The sequence below is a fragment of the Aquarana catesbeiana genome, linkage group LG12 (assembly GCF_042186555.1).
Source record: "Aquarana catesbeiana isolate 2022-GZ linkage group LG12, ASM4218655v1, whole genome shotgun sequence".
Classification (NCBI taxonomy): Eukaryota; Metazoa; Chordata; class Amphibia; order Anura; family Ranidae; genus Aquarana; species Aquarana catesbeiana.
Window position 1 is genome coordinate 232041840 of NC_133335.1, and position 22736 is coordinate 232064575.

A 22736-nucleotide genomic window follows, 5' to 3' on the forward strand; every position below is an offset into this window, starting at 1 on the left:
ATTTACACTGTTATACAAGCTGTACACTCACTACTTTACATTGTAGCAAAGTGTTTATATATATATATATATATATATATATATATATATATATATATATATATATATATATATATATACACACACACACACACACCCTCAAGAGCAAGTAGGTATACCAGGGTCATGGCAGCAGCTGTATAATACATTTTTATACACTATTTAATTATATTTTAATACTATTTGTAAATGTTTTTATAGCCAACAACCAACTTTTAGGTAAAAGTGATCAAGCAGCTTTACAGCCACTTTTACAGGGCTCCACCTCTACTCCCACCACCGGGACAAAGGGTGGGCAGAAGGGGCGGCTGCCATGGGTGCTTTTGTCAGCCCAGCACTGGAAGCAAGGAGAGGAGGAGAGAGCCGGGAGGAGGTGCAGGCTGTGCTCTCTCTCTCCTCCTAAGCACATAGTGTGCGGGGGGGGGGGGGGGGTGCATTTTGCCATCTTCGCCCTGGGCACTGGAAGATCTTATCCCTGCACTGCGCGCCGCCACCGTTTCTCGGCTCTCCTGTTCCATTGGGGAGCCTGGGGCCGGCTGCCGACAGAGGAGATGGAGGAACATCCATTCCCCCATCTTCTCTGTCATAGGCGTGCGCAAGGGGTGTGCCTGGGCACACCCTAATCCTGGGGTTGGCAACCTGTCAATGGTGGGCAGGTGACAGGTAAACCACAACCCTTCCTTGCCGACCCTCAGAGCCTGGACAGCAGAGGTGGCGTGGGTGGAATCTAGTGGAACCGATCTGTATTTTCCTCCTGCAGCAGCTGAAAGTAGGCTTCTCCTCTCCCTTTTGTCAACATTCAGTTGCCACAGGAGGAAAATATAGTGGATTGGTACTAATATATGCCACCCCCACCACCCCTCCTTTCCCTGTTCCTCTTCCTTCTGTTGCCCGGGTCTCCCACGTGCTCCCTTGCTCCTCCTTCCTCCCATTGTTTAAGGATGGAGAGTGGGGAAGAGGCTGGTAAATATGTCAAATGCATATGGGTTGGAGCTTTGAGGTGCACACCCTAATGAAATAGGCTGCGCACACCTATGTTCTCTGTGATGAATGACGTTGGATGTGACAAGGATTTTGTCACCTCTGGGTTTCAGTCTCTGCTTGATCGGCTGCTTTGGAGGACAAAGGTGGAATCAGGGGTCTGATCACTCCATAAAGAGTACCTGTCATTGCCCAAAGCTCTCACAAGGGGGTGGTGTACTGAAGCAGGGGGATGTGAAGCTATGCACAGCACCCTCCCACCAGCCATGATCTGCCTGCTTTGCGCAGAGAAGCTCAGAGACCCAGAGATGACCTCCCCGGGAAAGGAGGAAGGATCTAGATGATGTTGAACGTCCTCCAGCCAGGGCGTCTTCCTTCCTGTCTCAAAAATACAGCAGGAGGTGAGAGGAAATCTCTCCATTGGGAGAGGAAATCGCCTCTTCCTTGTCCCGATTGGAAGATTTCCCCTCTCTCCTATAAGATTTTAGATTTCACTTTCTAGTAATAAATAGAGAGGGTGAATCTCCCCAATGGGGGTTCAAGCAGCAATAAAAACCTGACAGGGGTTCTGAGTCTTCTGACCCCGCCACTTCCTATTCAAAACGAATAAGAAATTCTTTGCCTTGAGATTGCTTATTATTGAGATTAGGCAATCGCCGTCATTGTGTCTCTGCTCTCCATTCATACAACGTCGGCCTATCTGATCTTCTAACCACAAAAAAGGGGAAAAGAATTGATTACATTATCAGAAGGAAAATGCCAAACGCGGTGCCAGCCGGCGTATCACAATCCTGACCGACAGATATGAAAACCAAACAAGTCACACCCAGCCGAGACGGCAAGATTTGAGGATTCTTTCCAGTGGCCCCACCACGAGAAGAATAACCACGGCCCACGCTGATCAAATAATCAGATCCGTGGTGATCGGGGATAACTCTGCGGCGAGCTGTTCAAACAGCCAGGGACGTCCAATCCAGGAATTCAATGATGTGTAACCAAAGATAAAGATGGCGAAAGTTCTACTGGAATAATCCAGAAGAATCTTCCCCTTCTCTGTATGGCATGTCCAGCTCTGCAATCGTTACCAAAAGGCTGATTATGGGTCCCTGATCTTGGGCCCCTCACCCACCCCCTCCTAAGTCCCTCACTCGCCCAGTTCTGGGCCCATAATTCAACCAATCCTGGGCCCCTCTCACCCCCCCCTCTTAGGTCCTTCACTCGCCCAGTTCTGGGCCCATAATTCAACTAATCCTGGGCCCCTCTCACCCCCCCCCCCCCTCTTAGGTCCTTCACTCGCCCAGTTCTGGGCCCATAATTCAACCAATCCTGGGCCCCTCTCACCCACCCCCTCTTAGGTCCTTCACTCGCCCAGTCCTGGGCCCATAATTCAACCAATCCTGGGCCCCTCTCACCCACCCCCTCTTAGGTTCTTCACTCGCCCAGTCCTGGGCCCATAATTCAACCAATCCTGGGCTCCTCTCACCCACCCCCTCTTAGGTCCTTCACTCGCCCAGTTCTGGGCCCATGACTCAAGTCAACCAATCCTGGGCTCCTCACCCATCCACCTCTGGGTCTCTGAACCACACAGTTCTGGGACCCCTACCCACCGACTTCTGGGCCCTTGACCCATCCACTTCCAGGCCTCTCACTCATCCACTTCTGGGCCCCTTACCCACTCCCCCCTTGGGTCCCTCACTCAACCAATTTTGGACCCCTCGTCTATCCACTTCTGGTCCCCTCACTTAGCTGCTTCTGGAACCCTCAACCACCCACTTCAGAGCCTCTCACTTATTCACTTCCAGGTTTCCCACCAATCCACTTCCGAGCCCTTCACCCACACTTGTATTGCATTGATAGCTCTTCAAGCTCCATAACTGAAAGTCCGTACTGAGGGCTGGAGGAATAGTCCGCAAGTGCCAGAGCACTTCACCAATGGGGATTTTCCCCCTGCAGCACCCCATGGCTTCAACAGATGTGTGAGAGACTACAATTCTCATCTACCACAGTGGCAGAGGGACTTCTAGATCTCAGTGGAGCACAAGTGCAATGACGTCACCACGCTTGTATTCCATTGAAATTTCCTTGAGCTAAGTAACTGAAGGTCCGTACTGGGGGCTGGAGGAACAGTCGGCATGAGCCAGAGGATTGCGCCCATGGGGATTTTCCCCCCTGGAGCACCCCATGGCTCTGACAGATCTGTGAATAGAGAGACTACAAGTCCCATCTTCCACGGTGGATGAGGGACTTTTAGATCTCAGTAGAGCACAAGTGCGATGACGTCACCACACTTGTATTCCATTGAGATTTCCCCCAGCTAAGTAACTGAAGGTCTGTACTGGAGGAAAAGTCTGCAGGAGCCAGAGCATTGTGCCCATGGGGATTTGCCCCCTGGACTGCCCCGTGGTGACTCCCATAGATATGTCAATGGAGAGACTACAAGTCCCATCTTCCACGGTGGCAGGGGGACTTGTAGATCCCAGTGGAGCACAAGAGCAATGACGTCACCACACTTGTATTCTATTGATATTTCCTCCAGCTCCATAACTGAAGGTCCGTACTGGGGGCTGGGAGTAAAGTCTGCAGGAGCCAGAGCATTGTGCCCATGGGGCTTTTCCCCCTGGAGTGCCCCGTGGTGACGCCCATAGATCTGTCAATGGAGAGACTACTAGTCCCATATTCCACCTTTGTAGAGGGACTTGTAAAGTTCAATAGTGCACAAGCACAATGGAGTCACCACATTTGCATTCCATTGATATATCCTCCAGCTCTGTAAGAGAAAATCTGCACCTGCGGTAAGAGGAAGACTCTGCAGGAGCCAGAGCATTGCACCTATGGGGATTTTTTCCCCTATTGGCTCCCACAGATCTGTCAATGGAGAGACTACAAGTTCCCAATGCCACCGCGGCAGAACGACTGGTAGATCTCAATGGAGCACAAGCGCGATGACGTCACTACACTTGCATTCCATTGATATTTTCTCCAGCTCTGTGAATGAGGCTTCGTACTGGGGGCTGGACGAATAGTCTGCAGGAGCCAGAGCATTGCACCTATGGGGATTTTTTCCCCTAGTGGCTCCCACAGATCTGTCAATGGAGAGACTACAAGTTCCCAATGCCACCGCGGCAGAGCGATTCGTAGATCTCAATGGAGCACAGGCGCGATGACGTCACTACACTTGCATTCTATTGATATTTTCTCCAGCTCTGTAAATGAGGGTTCGTACTGGGGGCTGGAGGAATAGTCTGCTGGAGCCAGAGCATTGCACCTATGGGGATTTTTTCCCCTAGTGGCTCCCACAGATCTGTCAATGGAGAGACTACAAGTTTTTAATGCCACCGCGGTAGAGCGACTCGATGGAGCACAAGCGCGATGACGTCACCACACTTGCATTCCATTGATATTTTCTCCAGCTCTGTAAATGAGGGTTCATACTGGGAGCTGGAGGAATAGTCTGCAGGAGCCAGAGCATTGCACCCGTGATCCACTGACTGCAGTTGCAATGGTTGCATATATTATTTTTTTCTTTTGCAAAAGGTGGAATCCGACTTTAACCCAAAAGACGTCAGAATACCTTTGTGAGAAGCTTCCGATGGAAACGGCTGTTCTCGGACTCGGTGTGCTGGTCCTGGGATGGCAAAGCAAAGCTTTTTTCACCTAGGTGTGACATCACTGCCCCGGGCGGAGACAGAGAATGCAGCTTCCACTTGAGGCTTCTCACACAGGCCTAAAAGATTAGGAGAATAGGGCGGTATTTAAAAGTAACAAAAGAAGAGTAAAATCTTTTATTTTGGAAGGTCAGGCTTGCCTTTTATTTCCCACGATGCAATGTGCAAGGATCGCCAGGAGGTCGCGGAGATGCGCGCCTCAGATTTGGATGCACCAGGGGGCTCCTATCTGAGTAGTGTCATCCTTTCCTTACTGATCCTGCCCCCCCCCCCAGGGGTTCACTGAGGACGACTTGTGATAAGTCAGCGCTATTTATCACTGATAGCGCACTAATTCCGTTACATTCTTGAAAACAGGTACAAAAGTATAAGCCAGCTCAAGCTCCGAAAAGCAATCTCGTCTAATGAGACGGCACACGAAACCGGCATTTCTGCACCACATATGGAGATCAGTGGATGGCCTTCGTGACCCCCCGACGCGTTTCCCTGGGAACGCCACCCCACCGGGATTTTTTAATAAATCGGAATACGTCTCCTGTCACTTCATGTGTTCTTATTTCTACATTCCTGAATGATCACTGCTAGTTATTTTCCATATCTCGGGTTATTTTCTTCTGCCAACCGCAACACCTCGCCGACTGCACCAGAAATGAGCGTTGGCGCAGCACGCCAGAACGGCGTAATAAGGCAGAGCTAGGGGCGGCGCGTGTGGGAACCAAGAGCAGCCAGGAATATAACCTGTTCATGTTCTGATTTATAAAGTGATACTTTGTGTCTTTTTTTTTTTTTTATAATGTAGATCTGTATCAATTATCAAACTCAATGTATCAAAAAAACTTTATATATTGAAATGCAAGCTGTGCAAAAACTTGAGTTTGACAATATTAGTGATCCCCTATGTAGCAGACTGGGAGAGGGGGGGCCGGAACCAGGAGCCAATCAGGTGTGCTGCATGCAAATGTGCTGACGGTGGACATGCTGACAGGAGGGGGAATCAGAGTGAGCAGAAAGGTGACCTCACCAGTCTGCAGCTGCTCTTCCGTCGTTTATTCAGCAGGCTGATGGAGTAGAGGACACCGCTATATCCCTCCATGTCTATCAGTAACAGAGAAGGTGGGGTCGTCTAATTGTGTTGTATGGGGGGTTGGGGGGGCCTTAAATATCAGAAATGGATGAACAGAATGCAAATCTTTAAAAACAGCTCCCTTATTTCTGTTTAATCTGATTTTATATATCAGACAGGTATTAATAGGCACTCAAATGACTTCCTTAAAGAAATAAGGAGGGTAATGGATGCTTTAGTAAACCAATATTTTTATAGTGAGTCACAGCACCAAGGAAAAACGCGTATTAAAAAGTGTCCATATTATCCTCCCAGTTTATAGCTTCATGTACACAGGACATTTCTTTCCCACCCCTGGACACCTTTGCTCCAGGGCAGGAAAAAGCAGCTTAAAAAGGGGTCTAAAGCCTCATTTTGCAAACGTGTATGTATGTGTTTGTGTGGATAGATAGATAGATATATATATCTATATATATATATAGAGAGAGAGAGATACATATATCTCTATATACACATCTAATATATATACACACATACAGTATCTCACAAAAGTGAGTACACCCCTCACATTTTTGTAAATGTCCTGTTAAACCGCTGTATGGTCTTGGCCACCGTGCTGCAGCTCAGTTTCAGGGTCTTGGCAATCTTCTTATAGCCTAGACCATCTTTATGTAGAGCAACAATTCTTTTTTTCAGATCCTCAGAGAGTTCTTTCCCATGAGGTGCCATGTTGAACTTCCAGTGACCAGTATGAGAGAGTGAGAGCGATAACACCAAATTTAACACACCTGCTCCCCATTCACACCTGAGACCTTGTAACACTAACGAGTCACATGACACCAGGGAGGGAAAATGGCTAATTGGGCCCAATTTGGACATTTTCACTTAGGGGTGTACTGACTTTTGTTCCCAGCGGTTTAGACATTAATGGCTGTGTGTTGAGTTATTTTGAGGGGACAGCAAATTTACACTGTTATACAAGCTGTACACTCACTACTTTACATTGTAGCAAAGTGTCATTTCTTCAGTGTTGTCACATGAAAAGATAGAAGAAAATATTTACAAAAATGTGAGGGGTGTACTTTTGTGAGATTCTGTATGTATGTATGTTTATTTATATATATATATATATATATATATATATATATATATATATATATATATATATATATATATATATATATATATATATATATATATATATATATATATATATATATATATATATATATATATATGTGTATATATATATATATATATATATATATATATATGTATATATATATATATATATATATATGTATGTATTTTTTTTCATTATTTTTTTTTAGCGTGAAAGAGAGACTCATATTATAAATGTGTTTTATTATATATATATTATACATAACCATTATCATCTGTAGTAGACATGCGGTTTAAAAAAACGTAATTTTTTTTTTTTTTAGTACACATCTGTAGGAATTAAAATTGAGTGTTCGAATTCATTATGGCAACGATGCTGATAAATATTTTACAATTTAAAAAACATTATAGCTGCCTGTTCTTTTTGATATAATATATATAGATGTATAAAAAGAATTAAAAAAACACTTTTAGTAAAATAAACACAATGAAGTGCTTTCGTTTCTCCAAAATGTATCGTAAAGGAGTTAATAGGGAAGGCAAAATGGCTTTATATGGCACCCGATGGCTACAGAAGCTCTTTTCAACCATTCCTCGACCTGTTCTTGTGCCAAAAACCAGCCCTTTGTGAGACGCATTTTTTTTTTTTTTTTATTTGTTTTGTAAAGAAACATAGTGAAAAATAGTCAAACAAAGACTACAATAATATAATGGCTGGGGTCATTTACTCTTGTCTAAAAATGGGCCCTACTATGTGTTACGTATATGTGAGATAAATTAGATTTGTGAGCTCCTTGGGGGACTGATGTGAATCTACAATATGTAAAGTGCTATATAAATTGTTGGTGCTTTTATATAAATGCCTATAATAAATCCTAAATATATTCATTATAAATGTATATATAAATACACTCAAATACAAAAACGCACTTTGATTTCTGTCCTTCTGAAAATGATAGTTGCTTTCCATCATGTTAACTCCTCCACCTTCAGTACAGTTGTTTTTTTTTTTTTTGTTTTGTTTTTTTAGATGTAACCTTTGAAAATAAAAAAAAGTTTTTACAATTTCTATTTTAATAAATATAAAATTAAATATAAAATTATTTTTTAGGCTTTCTGAAGACTAATGCATATCGTTTTTTTTTTTTTTTTTTTTTCAGCTGTCATTGGGGCCCCTAAGAGAACAATAATCCTCTTCTCTGGACCTCCACAAGCTGCTCATGGTGATGGGTTATTAAACTCGTACGGATGGAGCCACTCGGAGAGATGTAAGTTCCACGCAGGAAATTAAAACATATCTTTGAGGGCCTTCCGTGCTCGGTGGAACAGGGCAAGCTTGTCCATTGTCAGTGGATTATATTGAAAAAGAACGGCGCTGGTTCTGCTGGCGGGATCGTCCCATGCTGATTTTTTGTTTTAGCTTGGAGAAGGACTCCATCTTTCATCTCATGGCCAAACGTTCCTCTTGTTCAGGTGGCGTCACACTGAGCATGGCGAACGCCCAACACTGTGGCTGGGACAAAGCGGCATGGCACATTGTGTACCAGGAGTGTTCTATAGGAGAGCAGTACTTGTTGATCAAAAAGACTCAACTGTTTTTGGCCTCTAAGTGTCCCTGTTTTTCAAAGGACCGTTGGGGCCGGGTGCATTGTTTATGTATCCGCACAACGGCCCACCAAGATTTGGGAGTTGGGTGGGTGACCCTTCTGCTGTAAAGTAGAATTGGACACTTAACTTTTAGGAAAATGTGAGTCGATCCACAGGATGTCCTGTCTGTTAATCCATAAATCAGGGATCTCCAGACTTTGTGTACAAAGGTCCAGTTGACTGTCTTTCAGACGTTGGATGGGGTAGGGGGTTGGACTGTAGCCAATGAGAGTAGAAAATGCCCCAGCTTTCAGTGGTCGTGGGAGTAAAAAATTACATAGCCCCTGTGGTCACCATTAGGGAGAATGGTGCCCCATCATTGGTGTAAGTGGGAGGAATAGTGTCCCATCATTGGTGTCAGTGGGAGGAATAGTGTCCCATCATTGGTGTCAGTGGGAGGAATAGTGTCCCATCATTGGTGTCAGTGGGAGGAATAGTGTCCCATCATTGGTGTCAGTGGGAGGAATAGTGCCCCATCATTGGTATTAGTGGGAGGAATAGTGCCCCATCATTGGTGTCAGTGGGAGGAATAGTGCCCCATCATTGGTGTCAGTGGGAGGAATAGGGCCCCATCATTGGTGGGAGAAATAGTGTCCCATCTTTGGGGTCAGTGGGAGGGATAGTGCCCCATCATTGGGGTCAGTGGGAGGGATAGTGCCCCATCATTGGTGTGAGTGAAAGGAAAAATGCCACCAGACTCGAAATAAAATTTACTTTTAAATGGGTACCTTCTGATGTCAAGTACTAGGCAATCCTACTACTGAATGGTCTTGTGAAAACTCTTCACCCTTAGCTTTACTCCTGATCTTGCAGCTTTTAGAAGCAAACTGATGGTGTGGGTGAACCAAAGTATTTCTATGGACGGGAAGATGCAATATACACATACAAACCATATTACCCCATATTCTAGTATCTCCTTTGGACTATTCCACTCCACATACCCCTATCATACTTCATGTCTATTCAATCTAACAGTATGGACCTTCAAATCTGCCTGTATCAAACACAACACACTCTACAGATGGAAAAAGTCCAGTGGAATGTCCCTACATGATATTAGGCTCTATCAGGCTCATTATGTGGTGGGAGCACTCAACTGGAACAGGCAAATCATAGCAAAGCAATGGATAGTGATGGAACAAGTCATTTCTTCCTCCCCACTACTGTGGGGAACTGAGCTCCCAGCCTTGGACCTTTTATAAATACCCAACCATAGCACCAACCTGGTGTATCTGCCAATCATGCATTCACTGTCTTTAGCATCCTTTCTCAACCCGTTTATCCCAGAGTAACCGTTAAAATACTTTTTGAGTTTCAGAGAGCCCCTGGTAAGATTAGTTCTTTGGATGTTATTGGTAAAATATCCCTTACACTCTTGGTGGTTAGTGGGAGGAGTGCCTCTTTACAGGTTGGCCAGAATGACACCCTTGCAGTCATGTAGCTGGCTCTACCAAGTGGCATTGGACCTGGAACCATGCAAGCACCATCAAATGGGAGGTCAGTTAGCCAGAACTCAAGGAATCCCTAGCCCAAGATAAATCCTAGGGCTCAAGGAACCCTGGTTGAGAATGGCTGGTCTATGGTATCTCACAATCCTTTTTCCCCCTCTCTATTGAATGTGTTCGGAAACCCCAAATTCATTTCTGTCCTGTACAGCAAGGCATTTAACTCTCTATGTCAGGGGATACAAAATGTGGGCACCTCAAAAACTCTTATCTTGGCTTGGACAGCTGAACATATGTTACAAGATCCTGACTTTATACCACTGGCTCCTTTGCTGGGAGTGACCCTCAATTGTCCCTACCCAATGCCCTCCTTTTCGACATCCTATGACTCAGTTTGAACAGGAATGTCAAACCACTGGTCAAGAGTGGCATGCACCATCCTTAACCTACAAAGAAACATTTCAAACCCCACTCCACTTCTTAGATCACTGGGAACAGAACCTCCGAACTCCTCTCTCAACGGTGGTAAGATCCAAAATATTTACGCCCTACTACCGGTCTTCTAGCAGTAATAAATACCAGGAATCTGGGTACAAAATTGAGACCCGCTGGTACTGCATCCCTTCTATACTGAGCTCTTGCTGGAGATACTTTCTGGAACCAGGTGATATACTCCATATTTTCTGGTCTTACCCAGCCTTTTTGCACACAAATACACACAATTGTTCAAAATTTTACAGACCTCCCTCTACCAAAAAACCCAGTATTCCTGTGTCAAAAATCAAACATAAGGTAAAATCAGAACACACTAAAACTGTGTCAAAGGGAACTATGTTATGCTCATTCCACCATGTTATCTGTACGTACTGACTTGACTTCATTGGATGGCATGCTTGTCATAACCCATATCCATGTAGTATTCCTGCATTATTTCATCCTCACGGCAAATACACTATGTGTTGGTTACTTTTACACCTTCTCGTTGAACTGTAATGTACCTTTCCTAAGGTTTCTTTTGAAAAATAAAGAATGTATAAAAAATATATACAGTACTTTCAGGTTACAAGGTTCTCAATCTGCATGAAAGATAACCGAGGCCTAAGAGGCACCCTATGGTGATTCCCTTAAACTCTATGGCTAGTTAGAGGTTGGTGTTTGGTTTTGAGTTGGTCTGTGGTCTTTAGGTGGCTTTTGGTCTTGAGGTGGCCTCTGGTCTTGAGGTAGCCTTTGGTCTTGAGGTGGCTTTTGGTCTTGAGGTGACTTTTGGTTTTGAGGTGGCCTTTCCCCTATGGAGACCAGGGATGGTGGGGTTAATTTGTTTGTCTCACCCTCCCCCTGGGCGGCGTCTACCCGGCATTGGGAGGGATCTTGTGATGGGCCTGCAGGGCTATAAATAGGAGCGCTCAGACACCAGTCTAGGCAATGCCTCCCAGGTGGTTGGACACACGCTATTTTTGGCCAGCATTATTTTTATCCTGGTAGGTACAAACCCTCCCCCACCTCCCCTATTTATTACACATATTTACTTTTTTGACCTGATTTGACCTTGCACTACTGGGGTATTCCCATGTATTGGTGTCACTACCTCACCAAGTTGCATTTTATACTTTATAACACATATACTTAGTTTCACATGTGGATTCTCATTCAATTCAGCTGTGCAGGTCACTTTCACCATTCCCAATTGTACCATTTGGTTGGTTTTGGCCATTTATTCATTATTTAAATTTTTTTCACCATTTTTTTACCTTTTCATAATTTTTTTTTCTTTCTTAATTTATTGTGCACATCATCATCACCCATATACACTCTTTTTTTTTATATAGCCACCATCCTGGCAGGCCATGGTGGACGTTTCTGTTTGCCCATTTTTCCCATCTGTCCTGTTTTGCGCTGCTGGCCCATTTTGGATCCTTCACCCACAGCTCCCGGGTCAGACATCTCCGGTGGCTGCCGGTGGGACTTTGGCATGCAGCTTCCTGCATCTCTGTGTGTATGGATGCCTTAGTTTGATTCCCACATTTCAATCTACCTGATACATTTCCATGTTCATTACTACGTTATATTTTTTTAACCATTTTACTTTTATAGATTATGTCTATGCATCAACCCCTGAAGAGTGAGACTGAACTCATGAAACGCGTAGGGTCACCATAGATGCTATGACACATTTACCATGGACTATCTGACTACTGTATGTAACCTTGTAATGAATTTGTATATTTGGGCCAACTGTTTGGCATTATGACACCTTTTCCCAGTTCTATTGCTGGGATATACTCAAAAAACCTGTACTATGTTTTTATTACTGGCTGTGTGGCACTTCATCTAAAGTCCCAATGGGCAAAACTCTGCATTTTTTGGTCTTGAGGTGGCTTTTGGTCTTAAGGTGGCTTTTGGTCCTGAGGTGGCCTTTGGTCTTGAGGTGGCCTTTGGTCTTGAGGTGGCCTTTGGTCTTGAGGTGGCCTTTGGTCTTGAGGTGGCCTTTGGTCCTGAGGTGGCCTTTGGTCTTGAGGTGGCCTTTGGTCTTGAGGTGGCCTTTGGTCCTGAGGTGGCCTTTGGTCCTGAGGTGGCCTTTGGTCTTGAGGTGGCCCCCCTTCCTGCTATTGACCTGGAAGCCTCATGTAAAACATAATTTCCGGGTCCCATGTGTCATTGTCCCCAGCCAGTCTGGCCAGGGAAGAAACGAATGAAGCACGATCTGCACCCCATTAGATTTATTGGCTACACGTTACATATTGCTGCATACACTCGAGTGAGAGCAATAATTCTAGTTTATGTCTAAACTGATGACCTATAGGGGCCTTTTAAAGCATTGCCTATGGAAAATATAGGGTACTGAAGTTTGTCGATGTTTCACAGCCGCACACAATTTTAAGGTTTGACATGTTGGGTAGCTAAGCACTCAAGGTGACCCTAATTTTTTTTTTTTTTTTTTTACAGTTTACCAAAATAAAAAAGGTAATTTATTGTGTTTTTGTGACAGAAAAATTAACTTTAGGTGTATATTTGACTTAAATTTTGTGTTTAATAAACCGTTGCACTAATATTGTGTGACATAAAAAATTGGAACTACCACTATTTTATTCTCCAGGATCTCTGCTTTCAGAAAATATATAGTATTTTCGGGGTTTAAAGTAATCTTCAGGCCTAAAACGGTCCTTAAACTCTTTTTTTTTTTTTAAACATGTGCAAAAAAAATGCAAAAACCGCTCTGGTAGCGAAAGGGTTAGAGTGTCACCTATGGAAAACATAGGATCCTAAAGTCTGTTGCCATTTCATGGGCACACACAATTTTAAGGCTTGACGTGTTCAGTATTTATTTACTCGGTACAACCTCATTTTTTATATTTTACCAAAAAAAAAAAAATTGGGTAATTTATTGCATTTTTGTGACCTAAAATTAACTTTTACTTAAGTTTTGCCTTTCATAAACTGTTGCGTGTTGGAACTACCACTAATTTATTCTCTCTACGGCAGTGTTTGTAAACTTATGAGCCAAAGAGGGCCTCAAATGCGGCCCCTGAATTCACCAAAGAACCGCACATAATGTTCAGTATACTGTATGTAATGCTTGACAGGACTGTCAGAGACTGCAGACCTAATAGAGGAAATGAGGGTCAGAGAGTGAGGACAAGATACATTATTGGCTGGGGATATGCTGCAGAAGACAATATGAAATTGGGAACACGCTACTGGCTGCTGAGGTCCAAGGACTGCACAGCATACACTATATTACCAAAAGTATTGGGATTACTATTTTATTATTATTTATTTTATTATTCACATTTTTATTATTGTATTATATAATTTACATTTTTTTTCTTTACTATTTTATTATGATTGTTTTATTCTAATATATATATATATATATATATATACACACACTATATTGTCAACATAAAGGGGACACCCACTGGAGTTCCTTTCAGGGACGTCGCCTTTAAAGTAGCAGTGTACATACAATATTATAGACACACTATATTATCAAAAGTATTTGGACGCCTGCCTTTACACGCACATGAACTTTAATGGCCTCCCAGTCTTAGTCCGTAAGGTTCAATATTGAGTTGGCCCACCCTTTGCAGCTATAACAGCTTCAACTCTTCTGGGAAGGCCGTCCACAAGGTTTAGGAGTGTGTCTATGGGAATGTTTGACCATTCTTCCAGAAGAGCATTTGTGTGGTCAGGCACTGATGTTGGATGAAAAGGCCTGGCTCGCAGTCTCCACTCTGATTCATCCCAAAGGTGTTCTATCAGGTTGAGGGCAGACCAGTCAAATTCCTCCACCCCAAACTCGCTCATCCATGTCTTTATGGACCTTGCTTTGTGCACTGGTGGGCAATCATGTTGGAACAGGAAGGGGCCGTCCCCAAATTGTCCAAAATGTCTTGGTATGCTGACGCCTTAAGAGTTCCCTTCACTGGAACTAAGAGGCCAAGCCCAACCCCTGAAAAACAACCCCCACACCATAATCCCCCCTCCACCAAATGATTTGGACCAGTGCACAAAGCAAGGTCCATAAAGACATAGATGAGCGAGTTTGGGGTGGAGGCGCTTGACTGGCCTGCACAGAGTCCTCACCTCAACCCAGGTGCTCGGATCTGTTACCTGTCACCCGATTGGCTGAAACGTCAGGCTCTGTGATTGGACGCCTAGCAGAGGACAGGAAGAGAGGACGGGAGAAGACATCGAGGAGCTGTTCCACCGAGACAGGGTAAGTACAGACGTGGGCGGGGGGCACACTGGCAGCATTTGATGGGGCACACCTTTGGGATGAATTAGAGTGGAGAATGCGAGCCAGGCCTTCTCATCCAACATCAGTGCCTGACCTCACAAATGCGCTTCTGGAAGGCTGGTCAAACATTCCCATAGACACCCTCCTAAACCTTGTGGACGGCCTTCCCAGAAGAGTTGAAGCTGTTATAGCGGCAAAGGGCGGAGCCAACTCAATATTGAACCCTACGGACTTATGCCCCGTACACACGGTCGGACTTTGTTCGGACATTCCGACAACAAAATCCTAGGATTTTTTTCTGACAGATGTTGGCTCAAACTTGTCTTGCATACACACGGTCACACAAAGTTGTCGGAATCAGCGTGGTATGGTGGTGACGTCAGCACGCCGCTCCTCCCTACGCCGTTTCGACAAAGACGACAGGAAGACGACAGATTTGTCGAAACGGCGTAGGGAGGAGCGGCGTGCTGACGTCACCACCATACCACGCTGATCCCCGGAAGACACGGGCAGCATCTGAGAGCCGGCCGGCTTGCATTGTTTTTAAGACGTTTTTACACTGTAAGTGCATTTCTTATATCCTTTATTTTAATAAAGCTTAACTGTATTACGCTATGGAGCATCTCTCTTTCTATTTTTGGGATTTGAGCACTAATACCCCAATCCTGTGAACTTCAGAGTGGCAACCTTGCAGAGACCCAGTGGCTGGGGGACACAGCCACTCGCTTGCACGATCTCTGTGACAGGAGATCTAACCATCTGGTAAGGGGCGTTTTTGTCTGAGGTGGAGGAACTTCCTATATCACCACGCTCCCCAGGGAGATATGTTTGTGCATGCCTCACTCTGTATCAAGATTGGTGCTTTCTTCCCTTACCAAAAAGTTATTTCTCTCATAAGGACTGTTATTTGAAAGTATGGACTTTGCAGCATTACATGGTCCTCGATTCTGAGTTTCCACTGTTTTATTCATTCACCATGAATCGTGCAGTTTGTGGAGTTTAGTCTACATTGTTTTAACAATATTCACTTTATTTGTTTTTTTTTGTATGCATTTTTCATCCATTTTGAGTGTTGTTTATCACCAGGAATGTTCTTGGCATGGTTATACTCACCTGTTATAATCACGTTCACCTATTAAAGGGGTTGTAAAGGTAAAAATTTTTTCACCTTAATGCATTCTATGCATTAAGGTGAAAAAACTTCTGACAATACCGCCGCCCCCAGCCCCCCCGTTTTACTTACCTGACGCCTCGAAAGTCAGCTTCTCGTTCCCGACATCTATTCCTCCGCTCACCCTGGCCGCTGATTGGCTACAGTGGATGGATTGGAAGCAGCGCAGCCATTGGCTCGCGCTGCTGTCAATCACATCCAATGACGCGGCGCGCTGGGGGGCGGGGCCGAGTGATACAGTGAGCGGCTATAGCCGCCGGCTGTATCACGGGAGCGTGCCCGCAAGCACTAACCACCATGCGAGGGAGCTCGCATTAAGGTGGTTAATGCTTGCAGGGAGGAGCTGAAACAGCCGCCGAGGGACCCCAGAAGACCAGGTTCGGGGCCACTCTGTGCAGAACGAGCTGCACAGTGAAGGTAAGTATAACATGTTTGTTATTTAAAAAAAAAAAAATTTTACCTTTACAACCCCTTTAAGCAGCGCAGCCTATTCCATTTAGCCAGCATTCTAACAGTGGGCGCCTGGCCGTGGCTTCACAGCACGCACGAGACGCGCTGCGCGCTGTGATTGGCCTGGGCGATCTTCTGGGACCTGTGAGGTGTCCCAAAAGATTGGAGGGAGGGGGGGGGGGGGGGGGAGAGAGGTGAACTTCCTTCTGGCACCACAGAGCCAGGGGCGGAAGTGGAAGCTGGGTGCCCGTAAAAACAAGGTACCCGCCCCCCCCAAAAAAATGACATGCCAAATCAGGAGGTCATCTGCACTTAAAGCAGACGTTCAATTTTTGGGTGGAACTCCGCTTTAAGTAACCTTCAGGCCTAAAGTTATTTTTTTTGAAACGTGTGCAAAAAAAAAAAATGCAAAAATGGCTCTGGCAGCAAAAGGCTTCCCAGATCTGCGGTTAGACGTGGCGGCAGCGGATGGAGGAATAGGTAAGTATGTGCAGCTGCTTTGGCAGTTTGGGGGATCTCTGCGTCTTGCCCTGCGCAGGAAAGCACCGGGGTTTACTCTCAGTTGTGCGTTTGGCCCGGAGTCCGGCTTTAATGGAAGCAGCTAAATTTATTTCCAGCCAGGGCGGGTGGCACGGGTCAATCTGCTTATGCATTTCGCAGCAGTTTCCTGGGATTTGCGAGCTCATTGGCCATCTCGGCTACCCTGGAAAAAGTGAATATTTACCAATGTAAGACAAGACTGATGGGAGCCGCAGAGAGCCCCCCCGTCGTTGGCGTGATTTGGGAAGGCTGGGCTGTCCCCCCCCCCCCCCCTCCGGCGTCCGGACCTAGCATGAGCCGCCGGTCTTTGTGGGTCAGCCAGAGGATGGGGTTGACCCCGGTGACAGCACCCTCGGCCCCGGCAAAGATCCCGTTTCAGCGACTGCTTCATTTAGCTGAATTTTATGTGGCTGTGCTGCCAAAAGGGACATTCAGTCCTTGACTTTGGCACGGCGCGCCTCCTCCTCCTCCCATGGTAAACAACTCTCCGAATACGGAAAAGGGAAAAAAAAAATCTGCTCCTCTCTGTGGATGTCATTTCAACTTTTTTTTTTCCCCTCCTTTTAAGCCATTAGAAGCTTCAGTTTTACGCGTTGCATCTGCCCAAACTGCGTCTCGGGGGGGCGCAACGGAGGCCGCGCGTCTGCTGTGGGGCTCAGGAGCAGCGCAGGGGGTCCAGTCACTAACTGCACAGTGACGCAACAGCGTTTGGCAAGCAATTCGGTTAAAATTATTGTTTTTAGAAGTCCGGGACGGATCCGACGCCGGGTCGGTTATTACCGCGTGAAGAAATGTCTACGTTATACGGAACAATCGCGCTTAGAACTTGGAGGAAGCGGGAAGCTAGACGTGTGCTGGACGTTTGTTTCACAAACAGAAATTCAGACAAAAGTTTCATTATTCGGATGGGTCCAAATTTCCATAAACACAATAGTAACAAATCCAAAATAAAGTTAGGACGAAAACTTATCTGAAATTTGTAAAAATTTCTGAAATTTATATATATATATATATATATATATATATATATATATATATATATATATATATAGTAAATAATAAATAAAGTACGGTAAATAAAATATATACTATTACAAAATATATATATTATAATATTATATATTTTATCTACTTTATTTATTATTTACTTTATTATTTACTATATATATATACACACATATATACAGTATACACAGTAAGGTTTAAAAGTGGATTAACCACTTCAGCCCCAGAAGGCTTTGCCCCCTTAATGACCGAGCCATTTTTTTTTGCGATACGGCGCTGCGTCGCTTTAACTGACAACTACATGGTCGTGCGATGCTGTACCCAAACAAAATTGACGCCCTGTGTTTCCCACAAATAGAGCTTTCTTTTGGTGGCATTTGATCACCTCTGCATTTTTTTTTTTTTTTTTTTTGCGCTATAAACAAAAAAAAAAGAAAAGAAAAAAAAAAAACACCAAGAATTTTGACTTTATGCTATAATAAATATCCAAAAAGTAATTAAAAAAAAACAAAAAAACGTCTTCATCAGTTTAGGCCGATATGTATTCTTCTACATAAAAAAAGAAAGAAAAAAAAAAAATCACAAAATCGTAATAAGTGTACATTGATTGGTTTGCGCAAAAGTTGTTATTTTTTATTTTTTACTAGTAATAGTGGTGATCAGCGATTTTTTTTTTTTTTTTTTTTTTTTTTTTTTTTTTTGCGGGACTGCGACATTGCGGCAGACACCTTTGACACATTTTTGGGACTTATAAAAAATGCACTGATTACTGTGTAAATGTCACTGGCAGGGAAGGAGTTAACACTAGGGGGCGATCAAGAGGGTTAAATGTGTTCCCTGGGAGGTGTTTCTAACTGTGGGGGGGAGGGGGTGGGACTGACTGGAGGAGGAGAGAAATCGCTATTCCTAATCACTAGGAACAGACGATCTCTCTCTACTCCCCTGTCAGAACGGGGATCTGTCTGTTTACATTGACAGATCCCCGTTCTGGCTCTCTGTGGAGCGATTGCGGGTGGCCGGCGGACGTAGTGGCCGTCGGCCACGCGTATCGGCTCCGCCTTCGCGCGCGCCCCCTATCGCTCTTAAAGCACACGACGTACACCTACAGCGATTTGGCCAGGAGAGCCAACCTGCCGCAGTCTGACGGGGGGCTGGTCTTAAAGCGGTTAAGAAGAAAACCCCGAGAACCGGAAATGATGTCAGGGGTCTCTCCAGTCCTCCAAGGGCATAGAGTACAGTGGAGGGCCCATCTTGCTCTCACTCGGCTTCCTGCCTAGCCATCGGCCACATCGGATCGGTTCCAGGCTTACAGACGACTCCGGTAAGTTTGAAAACGTCCAGACTGCAGCGGCCGCCTAGTAAAGTGATCTCGCGGTGAATCCTCCACCAGGATCACTTTTCTTTCTGAAAGCCGGGGCTTGTCAAAATAGCCAATTCATCAGGATCTCCAGTGACGTCACTTCCGGTTACTGAAAACCGCCAGCAATTGCAGATTTCGACGACTTGCTGTTTTGGACACAATACACTCCGGTACACGTTATGTTAGTCCGCTCCGATACTAACCAACAAAATGGCCGCCTCCGAAGCGACAACATTTTTCCTCGTTACTCGCTGTTGTGTCAAAACAGCAAAGTCTTCATGTACCGGAGTGTACACGCTTGCCGCTGTTGTGTAAAAATGGCAAGTCACCGAAATCTCCAATTAATGACGGTTTACGGTTAGTGGAAGTGACGTCATTGGAAATCTTGATGAATTGGCTAGAACACCGGCCACCGGAGGGGAAAAAACAAGACCGGGGGTTACTGATCACTGACTTTGTTTATTCAGGGTGGTGTGTTCAGTCAGGATGGAGTGCCCCCCCCACTTACCATCCTGAAACAACCCACCTTGTGCCCTCGGCAGCTGCCGGCAGGAGAGGAGAGGAGGGCAAAGGGGCAAGAGAAAAAGGGGTAGCCCCCGGAAGTTGCACATCTAAGATGTCCTAGAGAGCTGAGTGGAGTGCCAACCTCACCCTGGACTCCGACCAGGCCACGCCCCAATGCATTTCACTCCGCCCCCCCCCCGGAGCCTAGTCATGGAGGAAAGGGGCACATGGGTCCCAGACAGCAGGGGGCGCAGATACTAGTGCAGACGGAGGAAGAAAAGAAAAGTAGAAAGGAAAGGCAAGGACATTAATGAGATCAAAGGCGCTGCTCACCCCGAATATACATGAATTGGAAAGGTTTCCCCATGGGGTGTTATTGCCAGCAAAAATGTATTCAGAGAGGTTTTTATTTCTCTCTTAGAATATGTAAATTTTATTGAGTAAAAATACAAAGAGGATATTAATGTATTAACACGAGCTCTGGACATGAAGCTAAAACATGTACATGATAACACAGCCATGACTGCACATAGAAAAACATAGCATGATATACAAAAAATGGTCATACTATGCTCCCCAAGACTGACGCGTTTCGACCCTACGAGTAGAGGTCTTCTTCTGGGGGAATACAGAGGGAGAAACTTCAAAAGGAAAAAGGAAATACATTGTAACATTGAGATCATTTAAAGAAACAATACTATCAAAGACAATATATATTGATACTTCTGCAAACAGTTATTGTAGTTAAAATATATTTACCACTGACAGCTGAGCAAAAAAAAAAGCCTCCTGATTTGCTGTGCCTAGGAGCTGCCAAGGGATCCGACTGGTGCGGTGAGCATTCCTGCCTCACTGCGCGGAGCGGAAGGGGTGCACATGAAGCGACCACCCCAAAGGCCCACGAGAGGCAATGAAATCCTATGGGGAAACCTTTCCATTTCACGAAAAAAAAGTAGAAGCCGGCAGCACTGCACAAGAGTCAGCAATAAGACAGTACAGCCGGCCCCTCTGCTCGGCAGGGGCTTGGGCCCCCCCTTTTGGACTGATGAGGCCGCCCTTTTGAACTGATGAGGCCCCACTTTTTGAACTGATGAGGCCCGGGCCCCCCCTTTTGAACTGGTGAGGCCCGGGCCCCCCCTTTTGAACTGATGAGGCCGCCCTTTTGAACTGATGAGGCCCCCCCTTTTGAACTGATGAGGCCCCCCCTTTTGAACTGATGAGGCCCCCCCTTTTGAACTGATGAGGCCCCCCCTTTTGAACTGATGAGGCCCGGGCCCCTCCCTTTTGAACTGATGAGGCCCGGGCCCCTCCCTTTTGAACTGATGAGGCCCGGCCCCCCCTTTTGAACTGATAAGGCCCACCCCCCCCCCTTTTGAACTGATAAGGCCCGGGCCCAGTACAGTAGAGCCGGTGTCTTATCGAATTCAGTCCCCTATCATATAGTGTCCTCCCTGTACTGCGCAGGCGCAGTACGGAGGACAAAAGAGACGCCGAAAGTCTCCGAAGTTCAACAGCTGATCGTCAGCTGTACACGGCGCCTGCGCATTTATTCTTACCCTATGTCCAGGATCATTCCCTACTATCCAAGTGGACATAGAGTTAGAATAAATATTTGCCGAGCGCAGCGAGGCCGTGCCCGAAGCGTGGCGAGCGAAGCGAGCCATCGCTAACAGGTGCCCGAGCGCCGTGTACAGCTGATGGTCAGCTGATCAACTTCGGGCATTTTCGGCATCTCCTGCTCCTCCGTACTGCGCAGGCGCTGCGCCTGCGCAGTACGAGGCGGACACTATCTGATACGAGGACAGTATATGGCAGAACACCGGCTGTACTGCCTTATCAGCAGTCCTGACTATACTATACCTAAGACTCAGAGATCGCAGGTTTTGTTAAAATTTGCTCAAGAAAAAAAAAAATAAAAAAAAAAAGATCTTCTTTCTCCCATTTACTGTATATACAGGGTGTGATTTTAGGCGTATTTGCTGTAGTGTTGTTGATCTAATTTGGTGTTCTTTTGCGTTTTTGTTTCCTTTTTTTTTTTTTTTTTGGGTCTGTGATTGTTATTTTTGTACTGGCGCTTTACATTTTTATTTTACCTTTTTCCCACCGACGTGGAAATGCAGCCGAGCAACTTTTTCTTTTGTGTTTTTTTTTTTTTTTTTTACAGCAAAGATAGATGAACTTCATTCGCATTTTCAATGCTCAGATTCTCCTCTGCTGTCGCTAAATGAGCCGTGACGATCAGCGGTGGGTTGTGACAGGTGAATGCGATCGCTCAGAGTCTGATATTAAAACGCGATGTGATTTTTTTTTTCCCCACCGCGTGCAGGCACGCCGGGTTCTTGTCTGCACCGTGTATCGGCATGCTGCGCAGAGCGCCGAGGTCTGTGTGCGGGGCAGAGAGAGAGAGATGGAGAAACCCGCTGAGCTATGCAGAAGAGGTGGAGAGTTTTTAATCATCTTACATTCGGAGGAAAAGAAAAAAGGAAAAAAAAAAAAAAATAACATCTGTACTTATGCTGGTAATCCCTGCAAATACAAATCAGCTCAGACCCAAAATTACTTGTTAACTCTTTCCAGACATATTAATATATATTTCTTTTAACCACTTGCCTACCAGGCACTTTTACCCCCTTCCTGCCCAGGCCAATGTTCAGCTTTGAGCGGTGTCACACTGTGAATGACAGTTGCGTGGTCATACAACACTGTACCCATATGACATTTTTGTCATTTTTTTCACACAAATAGAGCTTGTTTTAGGTGGTATTTAATCACCACTGGGGCTTTTTATTTTTTTTTTTGCTAAATATACGAAAAAAAGACCAAAAAAAAAAAAAAAAGAAAACTTTGTTATAAAATTTTGCAAATAGGTAACTTTTCTCCTTCACTGATGTGTGCTAATGGGGCTGCACTGATGAGGCGGCACTGATAGGCAGTGCTGATGGGCACTGATTGACAGCACTGATGGGCTGCACTGATGAGGCAACTCTGGCGGGCACTGGTAAGCAG

At 45.1% G+C, this 22736-nt stretch overlaps 1 long non-coding RNA gene across 1 annotated transcript in view; it reads left to right on the forward strand.

Moving 5' to 3' along the window:
• LOC141113663 (uncharacterized) overlaps positions 1 to 22736 on the forward strand; it is a 151728-nt gene that overhangs the window by 98905 nt on the left and 30087 nt on the right. Inside the window, exon 2 of the long non-coding RNA XR_012236796.1 lies at positions 8031 to 8138. This is a non-coding gene — a long non-coding RNA (uncharacterized lncRNA). The remainder of the gene's footprint in view (positions 1 to 8030; positions 8139 to 22736) is intronic.